We start from the raw sequence: 14,050 nt of genomic DNA, 5'->3' as shown, positions 1-14,050 counted from the left end.
AAAAATAGTCCACACATTTGTTACTTATTGCAACTCATTATTATCAGGCTGCCCTAACAAGTCTCTAAAGACTCTCCAGCTGGTCCAGAATGCAGCTGCAGTTGTACTGACAAAAACTAGAAAAAGAGATCATATTTCTCCCGTTTTAGCTTCACAGCATTGGCTTCCTGTAAAATCCAGAGCTGAATTTAAAATCCTTCTCCTTACCTACAAAGCCATTAATGGTCAGGCATCATCATACCTTAAAGAGCTCATAATACCCTATTACCCCACTAAAACACTGCACTCCCAGAATGCAGGCTTACTTGTGGTTCCTATAGTCTCCAAAAGTAGAATTGGAGAGAGAGCCTTCAGCTATCAGGCCCCTCTCTTGTGGAACCATCCTCCAGATTCGGTGTGGGGGGCAGACACCCTCTCTACATTTAAGAGTAGGCTGACAAAACTTTCCTTTTTGATAAAGCTTATAGTTAGGGCTGATCAGGCTCGCCTTGGAGCTGACCATAGCGCTATCTGCTAGATTGGTTAGCACGGTGCATTTACAATCTATGGTTAAAAGTGATAATGCTAATGCTAGTGCTAATTTCTGCTAGCGAAGAACAAGCGTAAAACCGTTAAAACAAAATGTACTCACCAGAAAAACCAATCATCCAACTCATTGATTGTTGTAAGACCTAATATTGCAAGGAAGAAGAATTCTGAGTCAGAAAACTACAATGATTTGAAAAAAGTAAAGAGAGCAAATGAGATTTAAGAATGGAAATTAATTGTAGAGTTTGGACAACATTCCAGTAACATCTTGCATTCAGTGAGACTTACAAAGGCTATACATCAAGAAATTGGTCCGATTAAGCATGCATTTTTGAGAGGATTTTTGAGTAAAGGAAGGATGTTGATAGAAGCAGCAAATAGCGTCCAACAAGGAAAGATATTGAAGAAGAAAACACTGAATTGAGTTTGAGTCAAAAGTCATGTCCCAGAGGTAAACTGCAAGATACATGGAGTAATTAGTGGAGTCCCTTTAGAAATTAGTTTGGAAGACCTCAGGAAAGAAATTAAAGGGGGTAACATAACTGTAGTGAAACTGTAGTAGAAATTAAAGGGGGTAATGTAACTGTAGTGAAACGCCGTCCAACTAGGTATCAAGGTAAAATAGTTGACAGCTCGTCTGTTCTCCCTCAGTTTGAGAAAAACATGGTTGAGAAAGTAATGATTGGGTGCATGGGTTTTCCAGTCAGAGAATATGTTCCTAAGCTGCTACAATGTTTTAAATGTCAAAGGACTGGGCATGTGGTAGATCAATGCAAGTCAAAACCGAGGTGTGCCAGATGTACTGGTGAGCATGAATATGGTGGTTGTGCAGCTGATGCTAAATTGAAATGTTGTAACTGTGGTGGGGAGCATAATGCTGCTTATCAACATTGTGAAGTTAAAAAAAGAGCAATTCAAAGATATGAACTGCAAAACAGAATATCATATGCTGGCAAATTTCACAAAATATGACAATGAAGTCCTATCCATTCACCCCAAACACAGACTCTACAACTGACTTCTCTATACCACCACAGGTGCATAATCCAAGTCCCATGAAGTGTTCACGCAAGTGTGCAGTTAAAGAAAACACCCTGATTGTGGATAAGTTTAACTTTGTGGCCTTCATTGGGAAGGTTGTGAGCATCTCCATGCAACAAACGAAGAAAAGATCAATACTGAAGACCATAGTTGATGCAGCTGATGAATATTCAGGCATAAAAGATCTGACTGTAGAAATACTACATGAGATGTTACTCCCTATTCCCAATGGATTCTTGCAGTGTAGTGATTAATATCATGGTTTTCTTTATTCTTTGATGGAATGCCAGAAGACCTATCATGAATGGTCAAGAGTTTAAGAAATATCTACAGCAATTAAACAATAAAGGGTTAGGGTTAGAGGTTAGAGTTTGGTTATCTTAGCAAAGGACCAGGCCAGCCACTGTTTTCTACTTATATTTTACCTTTTTTTGTTTGTTTGTTTTGTTAGTTTCTTTGATCCCCAATTCCCATTGGCCGTTTGCTCACTCAGTACTATGGCCATTATATTGGCATTTGAGGCTTACCTTTAGTAGTGTAGGTTAGGCTAGGCTTTAGCTGCAACGCTCCTATTGTATGTTATATTTTGGATGATGATCTCATGTAATAGTTGCTTTCCTCTCCTCTGTCTCAATAGCTTGACTCTGTACAAGGCTGGGTCCATGCTGACACACCCCCTCTTCCTTGTGGTGGGACTGCACAGGTTGGCACATTGTAGTTGTGTGTATACTTAATACCAACACTGGATGGTATTTTGGATATTTTAGATGTTGTGTGTAGTGCATGCTTTTTGGTGTCAGTCCTGCTGTACCCTTCTCTTGTTAAAGCAGTTTTCATTTGGCAGGTCCATTTGGGTTCGTGTTGGGAATTCTTTCTCAGAGAAATATTTAGATGACAAAGGTACTCCTCAAGGCAGCGTTATTAGTCTTCTGTTATTCTCAATCATAATGAATAATATATATAAGCAAGTCAGTCCAGATATTGGAAAATCACTTTTTGCAGACAATGGGGCAATTTGGAAAAGAGGAGGAAATATAGAGTATGTTATTAAAAAAAAGTTCAGGAAGCTACCACTGAAGTTGAAAACTGGTCTCTGATGTGGGGATTTAAATTATCTGTAGAAAAATCTCAAACTGCTTTTTATGTGATGGATAATGATAAGATATTTGCCTTAAACTTTATAATCAAAGATTAGGAAAAATTAAAATGTTGAAGTTTTTAGCATTATGGTTTGATGCATTCCTCACATGGAAGAGTCATATAGACAAAATTGAAGATAAATGTAAGAAGGTCTTGAATATTATGAGATGCCTGACAGGGTGCACTTCCTGTACCATCTTTGGTAGAGACCGTAACGGTAGTCTGAAACCACAGAAGTTGTGACAAGATGTTGGCTAAAACTTTACCAAGATAAACATAAAATACAGAGTGAAATAGTAAGCAGTTACAGAGTGAAATTATCTAGCTCCAATCTGAATTTGTGGCAAATAATGGTCAATGTAGCGAGCTATCAAATTGTTACGCATTTGTTTCTTGCTTAACGTTAGCTAACTTTAGGTTTAAGTGAGGACAAGACAAGAGAATAGGCTATATAACACTAACGTTATACAGTGGAAACCGCTTATATAATCACAGTTACAGTGATCAACCGCTTACATGGATCAAAAAGCTCAGGACAGAATCATTCCTATACAAACGCTGTTTAAGTAATTTTCTTATAGTAATCAATAGTCCGTTTACAGTGTTCATTTTGTGTCTTTCAACACATGAAAACATGGGGGGGGGGGGGCGGGATTATGGTGACTCTATTTTTATTTTTTATTTTTTACCTTTTTTACTCCTATGATACACATATGATATTGTAATTAGCGTCTGCTGTACCATTATCAGGGGTTTGGGTGTGTTTATTTGTAACCACCATGAAACAATCAGAAAATAGAAAAATCGCTACCACTGCTTGCTCTCATCCACTCGCTAGCTCAATCGCTAGCTCGCTTGACCACCGCTCTTTCTCAATTTAATTCAATTCAAATAGCTTTATTGGCATGAACAAAGAAACATGTTGACAAAGCAGTTTACAGAAGATTCATATGTTACATGCTACATATACATATTGAATACACAGGTGTTACATGCAGGTTCTGTATTACACTGATGCAGTCCATTCTTTGATTGCATTACAATACAGTACAACACAGTTTAATTCTCTCTCTCTCTCTCTCATGTTAAAATGAGTCAGGAAGGCGTCAGCAGTGAAACAAGCGTTTGAAACAGCTGTACTGTATTGTGAAACAGCTACAGTAAATAGCAAAGCTGGCCATTTCATTACGTTTTCATTCATGTAATAAATATACAGATGTCAATTAGATGGTAATCTGCATGAGAAATTAAAAAAAGAAAAGAAATCGGTTATAATAATCATCCACTTATGGTGATTAATTTGACCCAGATGGACGTGATCACTATAAGCGTTTTCCACTGTACTAACCAGCTGACGAACCATCCAGCCAAAGTGTGAATGAGCAAAAGAGATAGAAATAATGTTATTGACAGCTCTTTACATACTTTTTTTTTATTTGCCTCTCAAGTATTCAGAAACAGTCATATCAGTAGGCATAGATTATTATTTATAATCAGTTAATGTCAGTGAAAAGGTCACATTGTGTTGATCATAACACAATTTTATATCCCTCAATTCCTCAACATGTAGATGGATAAACGACATTTCTTCAAAAAAGGCAGCAGCTCCGCTGAAGGCCAGTCAGGTGAGAAGATTTTGCCAGTTCAGACAAATACAAAATTAAACTGGTTGATCACTAATTAAGCCCTGAGTTCTTGTAAATCTGAGTTTAATAAGATAACGTGTTACTAAAAACAGGCGAGGGAGAGGAGAAAGATGGAGGAGACTGACATGGCTGAAGGACCAGGTCTGATGGAGGCTAGTGATTAAGAAGAGAGCGAGTGGAAGTTGTTTCAGCTTTCAGTTAAAATTAATACTGAATTTTATGGCATAGGCCTGTAATGGCAATTTTCATTTTTCGATGTCCTTTCTTTTCCTGTTTTTCCGGTTTGCCATTACTACACAGGTAGGTTAAGTTAGGAGTGATCTTACGCAGATTCAAGAACAGATTTTCCAGTCCGTTGGCTGCCGTTTAGTTTGTTGTTTTATTGAAGTCTTTGTACATGACATGAACATACCGGGTTTCTATCCTGCCAGCTGTAGTGTGCGTCTGTTCCCGATCTGGTAAGAACTGTATGTGCTCCACCTGCCTGTGCCTGTGCCCCTAAATATACAACCCTGTGCATCTCATGACCGCCACCCAGTGTCCAAAATAATACTGCAAGTTATAACTAAACAAATGACATGCCAACAATCAACATAAATGGCTCCTACATACCGGCCCCTAATTGTTTTAAGTATATAACAAAACAATTACCAATAAATAATAAAAAAGGTGCCATATCCATTATACATTACATATACAATTTTCAAAAAATGCATCTATGTGTTGGCATTAATCTTCTTTACTGATTCTTCAATCTTCTTTTTTCTTTTCCTTTTTTTTTTCTTGCCGTTTAGGTCTCGGCTTCTTGGAGCAGACATATCTTTGTTATTGGTCTTTCCAAGATGCTGCTCTTCGTCTGGAGTCGAACTGTGCGCACAAGTCCTTGTGCATCTGGTTTAGTTTCCAGTATTCTGCCCATTAGCCATGAGCCTCGTGGTGCAGTAGAATCAACCACCACAACAATGTCACCTGGAGCAAAGCTTCTTTTTACCTTTGACCACCGTTGTCGTTCTTGGATAAGAGGTAAGTATTCCTGTGTCCACCGTTTCCAAAAGAGATCTGCCATGTATTGCACTTGTCTCCATCTGCGTTTGATGTACAAGTCTTCTTTTACAAAGAGTCCAGGTGGTAGTATTGGCTTAGACTTCAACAGAAGAAGATGGTTTGGTGTGAGTGCTTCCAGATCCATTGGATCATTAGCAGAGATTGCAGATTCCAAGTGAGGTTTTGGCCATTCTCTGTCTGGCTTACAGAGAAAATCTGGTCCCTGGATCCATCTTTTGCAGCTCAAGAAGCGGTCTGCTGTTAGTCCTCTTGAGGCTTCATCTGCAGGATTTTCCTTTGTGTTAACATATCTCCATTGTGATACATCAGTAGCATCCCTTATAAAAGAGGTCCTGTTTGCTACAAATGTTTGGAAGCGTTTGGTTTCATTGTTGATGTATTTAAGCACCATTGTGCTATCGGTCCAGAAGATGGATTTGTCCAGTTGAAGCTGTAATTCCTTTCGCAGCATTGTGTCAACTTTGACAGCTAGGACTGCAGCTGTGAGCTCCATTCGGGGAATCGTTATTTGTTTCAATGGTGCCACTCTGGATTTTCCTATTATGAATGCAACATGCGCTTCTCTGTTATAGTTTTCCAGTCTTATATATGAGGCAGTACCATAGCCACTTTCACTGGCGTCTGAAAAGTGGTGTAGCTGTGCAAATCTGATTTGACCAAAGCTTGTGGGCTTCATGCACCGGTCTACTTTAAACTCTGCCATCTTGTTAAGGTCTGCTAGCCATCCTGTCCACCGATGCAAGAAGGTTTGGGGTATGTTTTCATCCCATCCAAGTTTTCTCTTACAGAGCTCCTGCATAATCAGTTTGGCTGGCAGAGTAAATGGTGCTACAAATCCTAAAGGGTCGTATATAGAGCCGACTACGGACAAGATGCCACGTCTGGTGTATGGTCGTTCCTGTGCAGCAATTTTGAACTTGAAGACATCTGTTTCAACACACCAGTGCAATCCCAGGGCTCTTTCCATTGGCAGATTGTCTTTGTCCAAGTCCAACTCCTTAGTCTCTTTGGTTCGGTTTTCTTGGGGAATGGATGCCAATACAACACGGCTGTTGCTGATCCACTTTGACAGCATGAATCCTCCCATTTTGCAGAGAGCAGTCAGGTCTCTTACCATTTGAACTGCTTCCTGTTCCGAAGGCAGGGATTTCAAACAATCATCTACATAGAAGTTGTTCTTTACTGTGTTTGTTACCTCTGATGGAAACTGACCTTTGTTGTCATCAGCAGTCTTCCTTAATGCAAAGTTTGCACAACTTGGTGACGACACGGCTCCAAAGAGATGTACTTTCATCCGGTATTCAACAAGATCTTGCTGCACATCACCATCGGGCCACCACAGGAATCGCAGATAGTCAACATGCTTTTCTGATACTCTGACTTGATGAAACATTGCTTTGATGTCAGCCATCAAAGCAACCGGCTCTTGTCTGAATCTGATGAGAACTCCAATGAGTGAGTTGGTAAGGTCTGGACCCTGCAGCAATTGGCAGTTAAGTGATGTTCCTTTAAAGACTGCACCACAGTCAAACACTACCCTTAAGGTTCCTTTCTTTGAGTGATACACTCCGTGATGTGGGATGTACCAGAGTTCTCCATCGCTTCGATTCAGCTGGTCGACTGGTACCACTTCAGCATAACCATTGACAATCATTTCTGTGAGGAAAGATGTATATTCATCATGAAATTTCTTATTCTTGGCAAACTTGCGTTTCAGGCTCTGGATGCGCTGCACTGCAATGCAACGGTTATTTGGCATGCTGGGCTTTTCTTGTGTGAAAGGTAAATCTAGGCAGTAGTGTCCATCTGTCACTTTTGCTGAGCGATTCACAATGTCCAAGAATTTTACATCTTCCCTAGACATTTCTTCTGTTTCCTTGCTGGTTCCTTCACTGAAGTCATGATTGTACTGTTTGACCAGTAGCTCCTCCAAGTTTACAATGGATATTCGATTGACAGCAGCAGCAGGGCAGCCATTTTCATCCCTTATGCTTTTGTCTCCTCTCAGGGGACCATAGATGACCCACCCCAGTAGGGTCCTCACAGCATATGGTCCATCCCCTTGGCTGTTGACCAGCTCCCAAGGTTCCAATACCTTTGAAGCATTTGTCCCGATGAGTAGGTCAATGCCAGAGTCTATTTCATGAATCATGATATCCTTCAAGTAAGGCCATTGTGTCAGATCTTCTTGTCTGGGAATGTTGAGCTGGGAAACAGGCATGGTTTTATGTGTGAACACATCAGATATTTGAATGAAATAGTCTTTGTCCAGACTAGATATTTCCAAACCTGAGATATGATGACTGGTCACAGGCTTCACTTGGTTCATGGTACGTAAAAGAATATTGGTCCTTTGCCCTGTTATGTTCAGCCTTCTCATCAAGCTTTCTGTGCAAAAGGTAGATGTACTTCCATGATCCAAAAATGCATATGTTTGCAACACTGTGTCCCCCTTTTGGCTCTTTACTTGTACTGGTACAATGGAAAAGGTACAGTTTTCGTCACCGGCCCCAATATGCCCACATGTATGAGGTGAGAGAACAGCATTACTCCCAGTTGCTTTTTCACTCTGTTCTGTATGTTCTGTTTTTTTTTCTTTGTCCTTTTGTTCAATGTGAAGTATTTCAGGATGATTTTGGTTGCACACATCACAAGTCAAACGACTCTTGCAGTCTTTGCTCATGTGTCCTATTTTTAAACATCCAAAACAGACTCCCTTCTCCTTTAAGAAGTCTATTTTTTCTCTGTGCATCTTCTTCCTGATCTGTGGACACCGCCCCAATGTGTGACCACTCTTGTTGCAGAACAAACAAGAACTTTGAAAATTGGTAGTAGGTACATTTCCTTTCATTCCATTTGTTGTCAAATTTTCTTGTACTGATGTTTTTACAGGTGTTACAGCTGTTGCAAAACTGCTTCCTCTAGGTCTTGACTTTTCTCTTGTTTTAGTAGAGCTTTTGACAGTTGCAGCTGGCTTAGCATCCTGAATGTTTCCAAAAAGTGGATCTGATAGTATCTTCACTTGTCTCTCTATGAAGTCTACCAGGTCAGGAAATCTAGCTCGGTGTCCACGCTGCTCCTGTAACTGACATGCTCTACTTCTCCACTTGTCTCTGAGCCTGTAAGGCAGTTTCAGAAGGATGGTCTTCATATTGGAAGCAACATTCATTTCCTCCATATAGGTGAGATGTTCCATTGCAGTGCAACAACCTCTAAGGAACAGTGAGAATGCTTGCAATGCTTCCACATCCTCTGATTTGATCACTGACCAGGCAAATGCTTTGTCCATATATGCAGTGGCAATCTTATGTTCATTACCAAAATGTTCTTTAAGCAGATCTTTTGCTCTTTGATAGCCCTGGGCTGGGGGCAGATGTTGACAGCTGCGGACTAAGTCTTTTGGAAGCCCTCTTGTATATTGCTCTAGGAAATGCAAGCAGTCACTGTAGTCATCACACTTTTTTTCCACTCCTCTCTCAAATGCCCTGCGGAAAACTTCGTACTGTAAAGGATCACCATCATAAACAGGAATGACTCTTGGTGGTAAAGTAGAAGAGAGACTTTGTTGAGCCAGGAGAGCAGTGATGTCATTTTGCCTCTGTATTAGGTTACACATATCACCTTGATTGCCATCATTCAATACAGGGGGTGTAGTGCGAACATGCCCCTGCATATGACTCTGTACATTTTGCCTTTGAGGAGAATATTGTATTAGATGGGTTGTATCATGAGGTCGAACAGATGGTCCGTGAGCTGTTTCTTTTGGTCTAACAACCTGTTGCTGGGAAGAAGAGTCAGTTTCTATCAACACATTCTGTCTTTGCTGCACTTGATCTGGTAAATATTCATTTGCGTGTGGATTTAATTTAGCTGATGTTTCATTTTGAGCAGTTCCTTTTCTCAAATAAGAGTTCATCCCATCAGAAACTCTAGAGCTGCTTCTTGATCCCAGAGCCTCAAGTATGTTGATTTTTGCATTGGTTGCTGCCAGTTCAGTTTCTAGTTCCAGTTGCTCTTTCTTTCTTTTCAATTGTTCTTCTTGTGCCTCAAGCTCATGTTTTTTCTTCAGGGCAGCAACACGTTCCATGAGAGCAGCCTTTTCTGCCTGAGCTTTAATGCGAGCAGAGGATGTTGAAGATGCACGTGATGAAGAACTGGATTTGTGCTTTGATTTAGGTTTTGAGGCATTTGAAACGCTGTCATCAGGTCCAATGTCATCTGAATTTACTACACTTTGTAGTATGACACTTTCAGCAACGGAGTGTGCAATTTGCTGTCCAGCCTCAGGTAACCACACCTTTACCTCTTGTATAAACCCTTTAAAGATTTCCATTTTTCGTTGAAACCACTGATTTTGCTTTTCAAGTTCATCTTCAGGCAGTGGTAAATTCACCAGTGATTCATGGTTTTCCTTGGCTTCATCACAGAGCTTGATTAATTGAAACAAATTAGATTGTACTTCTCTTGCATTTTCCTTTAATTTCATGAGCTCTTTCAGCATTTCCATCAACTTGTTAGCTTGTTTACATTTCCTGTTTCGTGTCTTTTGACAATTTGCAATGAACAATTCCAAGCCTTTGGCAGTGTGTTTGATAACTCTTTTTTCCTTTTCAACATCGTCATCTTGTGACTGAGCATCAGACATATTTGTTCACTGTCTCTTTAAGACTTGTTGACGAAAGCCGTATGCTGCCGGCACAATGTTTCAAACAGCTGATCGATGTGCGATCGTAGCTTTCAGTCTTCAGTCCACCAACTCCATTATAATAGCCGTCTTCCAATACGGCTTTGCATATAGCTTCTCCAATAAAGCTTAATGCTTGCATGTACTCACTCAGTTTGCGGTTTTCAATCACCGTCAGGTAAGCGCAGGTGACGAAGATGTCCACCTGGTTTGGTAATGGCGGCGTCCTCTTTGTTGTTCCGCGAGACAATGCTCAGTCCGTCTGAATGAATCACGAGCTCCAGTTTCACTGGAAGAGCGAGTTCTTACTTAGGTGTAATGGCAATTTTCATTTTTCGATGTCCTTTCTTTTCCTGTTTTTCCGGTTTGCCATTACTACACAGGTAGGTTAAGTTAGGAGTGATCTTACGCAGATTCAAGAACAGATTTTCCAGTCCGTTGGCTGCCGTTTAGTTTGTTGTTTTATTGAAGTCTTTGTACATGACATGAACATACCGGGTTTCTATCCTGCCAGCTGTAGTGTGCGTCTGTTCCCGATCTGGTAAGAACTGTATGTGCTCCACCTGCCTGTGCCTGTGCCCCTAAATATACAACCCTGTGCATCTCATGACCGCCACCCAGTGTCCAAAATAATACTGCAAGTTATAACTAAACAAATGACATGCCAACAATCAACATAAATGGCTCCTACAAGGCCTATTACTCATACCAGGCATAAACCAGCCTAAATGATTTTATGACATTTTTAGTTTTAGAGGTTCACACATCAAACATCAGTCTGTGTATGAATAACATACTTAGGACCTGCAACATATCTTAGAGAGAGGAGATAGCATTCCTTGACTTCAATACCTTTGCTTGATCTGTGCCTGTTGTAAGTGGATGGAAAGCATTTAATTCATATTAGATCCTTGTCGAATACAAACTATGAAGAGACAGATCTACTGTGTTGATTTAACACCTATTGCTATAAAAATTCATGAAAAACTGGGGTCATTTAAAAAAAAATCCTCCTCCCAGTCCCCCCTGGTAAAGGCTTAGCCCCCTTAACCATAAATCTCTAGTGACGCCCCTGGTTGTGGGGCAGTCAAATCAACACAGTTGTCAGCACCACAGGTGGAAGTTGGGGACATGCTATTACAGTTAAGAAGGAGACAATTAATGGCCTATTATTGGGCAAATCTATAAAATTGATTTTATGAAAGATTTACACCATACTAAAAAAGTTATGAATAGGTTTTGGGAAATGGGCAAAATCTATAAGGAGAGTTTTTGCACAATCATATCAGATATAACTAAGGAACTGGAAGTTAATAATTGGGCTATCAGTCAAACTGTTTCAATGCCAGCTGTTCCACCATGGCTATTGCCTCAACCATCTGTTGATTTCTCAATTTTGGATCACGTTCATTCAAGTAAAAAGGCATTACGTGAACACTGTATTACATGAGAGATATGGGCAATATGTACATATATTTACAGATAGGTCAAAAAATCCAGAGAATGGGAAAGCAAGTAGTGCATTTTATGTCCCAGAGTTAAAAGTCAAGTTGAACAAGAGAACTACAGATCATATATCTGTATATGCAGTTGAAATTATGGCAATCTTGTTAGCCCTACAATGGATCGTGGAAGTCAAACCTTTGCATATACTGCTTTACTCAGATTCAAGTGCAGCCCTGGCTAGTCTCAAGCATACTTCTTCAAGACGCAGACAGGATATCCTTTAAGACATTATGTGATATAGAATTATTAGATTAGGAATTGATGTACAGTTTTTATGGGTACCAGTGCCTACGGGCATCCGGGGAAATGAGGTTATGGATCGTTTTGCCAAAAATGGATTAGATAGAAATCAAGTAGAAGTTTCAATAGCAATAAGCAAGATAGAGGCAAAGGCTTTTATATGGAACAGGATTGAGGCACAGTGGCAAAGGCTGTGGGACAGGGATACTAAAGGAAGGCATTTATATCAGATTCAACAAGAGGTTGGACCTCTCCAACCTCTTCCTGCAGGGGAAAAACAAAAGACATGAGTGCCTGATCAGCAGAATAAGACTGGGACACACAAAACTAAGCTCATCTCTACACCTCATCGTGAAGCATCTAACTGGAACTTATACAGAATAATACTGAAATTGTGGATCACATTTTTTTCATTGTCTCAAATATACAAGACAAAGATAGCTGTTAAAGAATGAACTGGAACATAAAGGGATTGAACGCATGGACTTGAAAACACTCTTTACAAATGACTGGACATTTTAAAACATGTCTTCATTTATCTACAAAGCATGAGTTTAATAGGGATTGAAGAACTATGTACTGTAATTCAACAATTTGTGGCGATAGTGCTTCAAATGGTGGCAATTCACGATTAAACAGGAAGAAGAAGAAGAAGAACAACAACAACAACAAGATGGTGACTGCTGTGTGGTTCTTGTTGCTGCTGTTCTTGTCGAAGTGTCCTTGGGCAAGATACTGAACTCCAAATTGCTCTTGATGACTGTGCCATCAGTGTATGAATGTGTGTGAATGATTAGCTCCCTCTGATGAGTAGGTTTGGACCTTGCATGGTAGCCCCTGTACCCATTCAGCGTATGAATGTGTGTGAATAGGTGGATGTGACATGTCGTGTAAAAGCGCTTTGAGTAGTCAGGAGACTAGAAAGGCGCTATACAAGTACAGTCTGTTTACCATTTACAATCTGAGTCAACTGTCAATGTGAGCCGCACATGTGCGAGGCGCTCCGCCATCTTGGACAGCTAGGTATGGCAACACCATTTGGACAAACCACATGTCACGATATAAGTTTAAACTGTTGATATGAGTCACTCCTGTGCCGTTTTACATGCATGCACAGCTAATTTATGTACCTTCATCTATTTGTTATAGGCTATAACGTTTGTATATGTGAGAAGACAGAGACGGATGAGAGTAAAAAATGTGTGAATTTCAGTTTTTCCATCAACTCCGAGCTTACTTTGAAGCTGGAAAGTTTCACCACAGTTGGGGAAAAGCTGACAAGTGGAAGATTACTCAGTCAGCAAGTAATTTCATCTTGAAAGGTAACATAGCTATGTATTTTATGTCGATTATCATGCGTGTGCACATAATGGGTCAAAAGTGACCAGACTGAGTTTTTATTTTCTATATTTTTGCAATAAATAAATTTCATCATTCAGTATTCCATGTACTCCTGAATTTGTCATCACATTCATCATCATAAATCCTTATTTTCATTTTTTCTTTCTTAGTTTTTGAATAAAAATCATTTTCATATCACTACCCTTCTAAAGCACATGGGTCAAAAATGACCTGTATTCATTCCTTATGTTATTTCAGGCATGTCTGAGTGTTTCTTGGTTATATCTTTGAAATAAATTTATTTTACCATTTAATAGTCCAAGTTTTCATCAAATATCTTGTTTTTGATTACCAAAAATGATTATTTTTATTTTTCCCAGGTGAAGAACCCAGACTACAGTGATGACACCAACAGTGACAACAGCCAGCTCTTGAGAGGAATTGAGAAGAAGATGCAGCATCCCAACACAAGACACTGAGGTAATAACCAATATGAGTTAGAACTTTAATTTGTTTTTATTGACTGTTGTATCTGTTATGAGTGTGTGGACACTTGTTGTTTATTATTTATTGTTTGTGGTATAATATTATTTGTTGTACTGATATCTTTACTTTTGTGTACTTTCAAAAAAAGAGGAAGATGATTAGTATACTGCACTATTCACAAACATCCGCCTGCCACCTGAGTCCCGCTGGAGAGAACCATGTCGCTGCACGATCTGAGTCAACCGTTGATGTGAGTCACGCATGCGTAAGCGGCTCCGCCATCTTGGACATCTAGGTACGGCAACACCACTTGGAAAAAACCACATACTCGCCCGACACAATTGCGATTCGTGAAAGAATAACTTTTGACTGC

At 39.8% G+C, this 14,050-nt stretch overlaps 1 long non-coding RNA gene across 1 annotated transcript; it reads left to right on the top strand.

Annotated features, from left to right (window-relative positions):
* The first annotated feature begins 10,814 nt into the window (after window positions 1-10,814).
* LOC121897110 lies at window positions 10,815-13,952 on the top strand. Its single transcript, XR_006096189.1, has 4 exons — window positions 10,815-12,873; window positions 13,000-13,172; window positions 13,572-13,671; window positions 13,826-13,952. It is a non-coding gene; the product is annotated as an uncharacterized LOC121897110 (long non-coding RNA).
* The last annotated feature ends 98 nt before the right edge of the window (window positions 13,953-14,050 follow it).

The sequence above is a fragment of the Thunnus maccoyii genome, chromosome 5 (assembly GCF_910596095.1).
Source record: "Thunnus maccoyii chromosome 5, fThuMac1.1, whole genome shotgun sequence".
NCBI lineage: Eukaryota > Metazoa > Chordata > Actinopteri > Scombriformes > Scombridae > Thunnus > Thunnus maccoyii.
The sequence above is the reverse complement of the archived record's forward strand: the minus strand, read 5'-3'. Positions and strand labels throughout refer to the sequence as shown.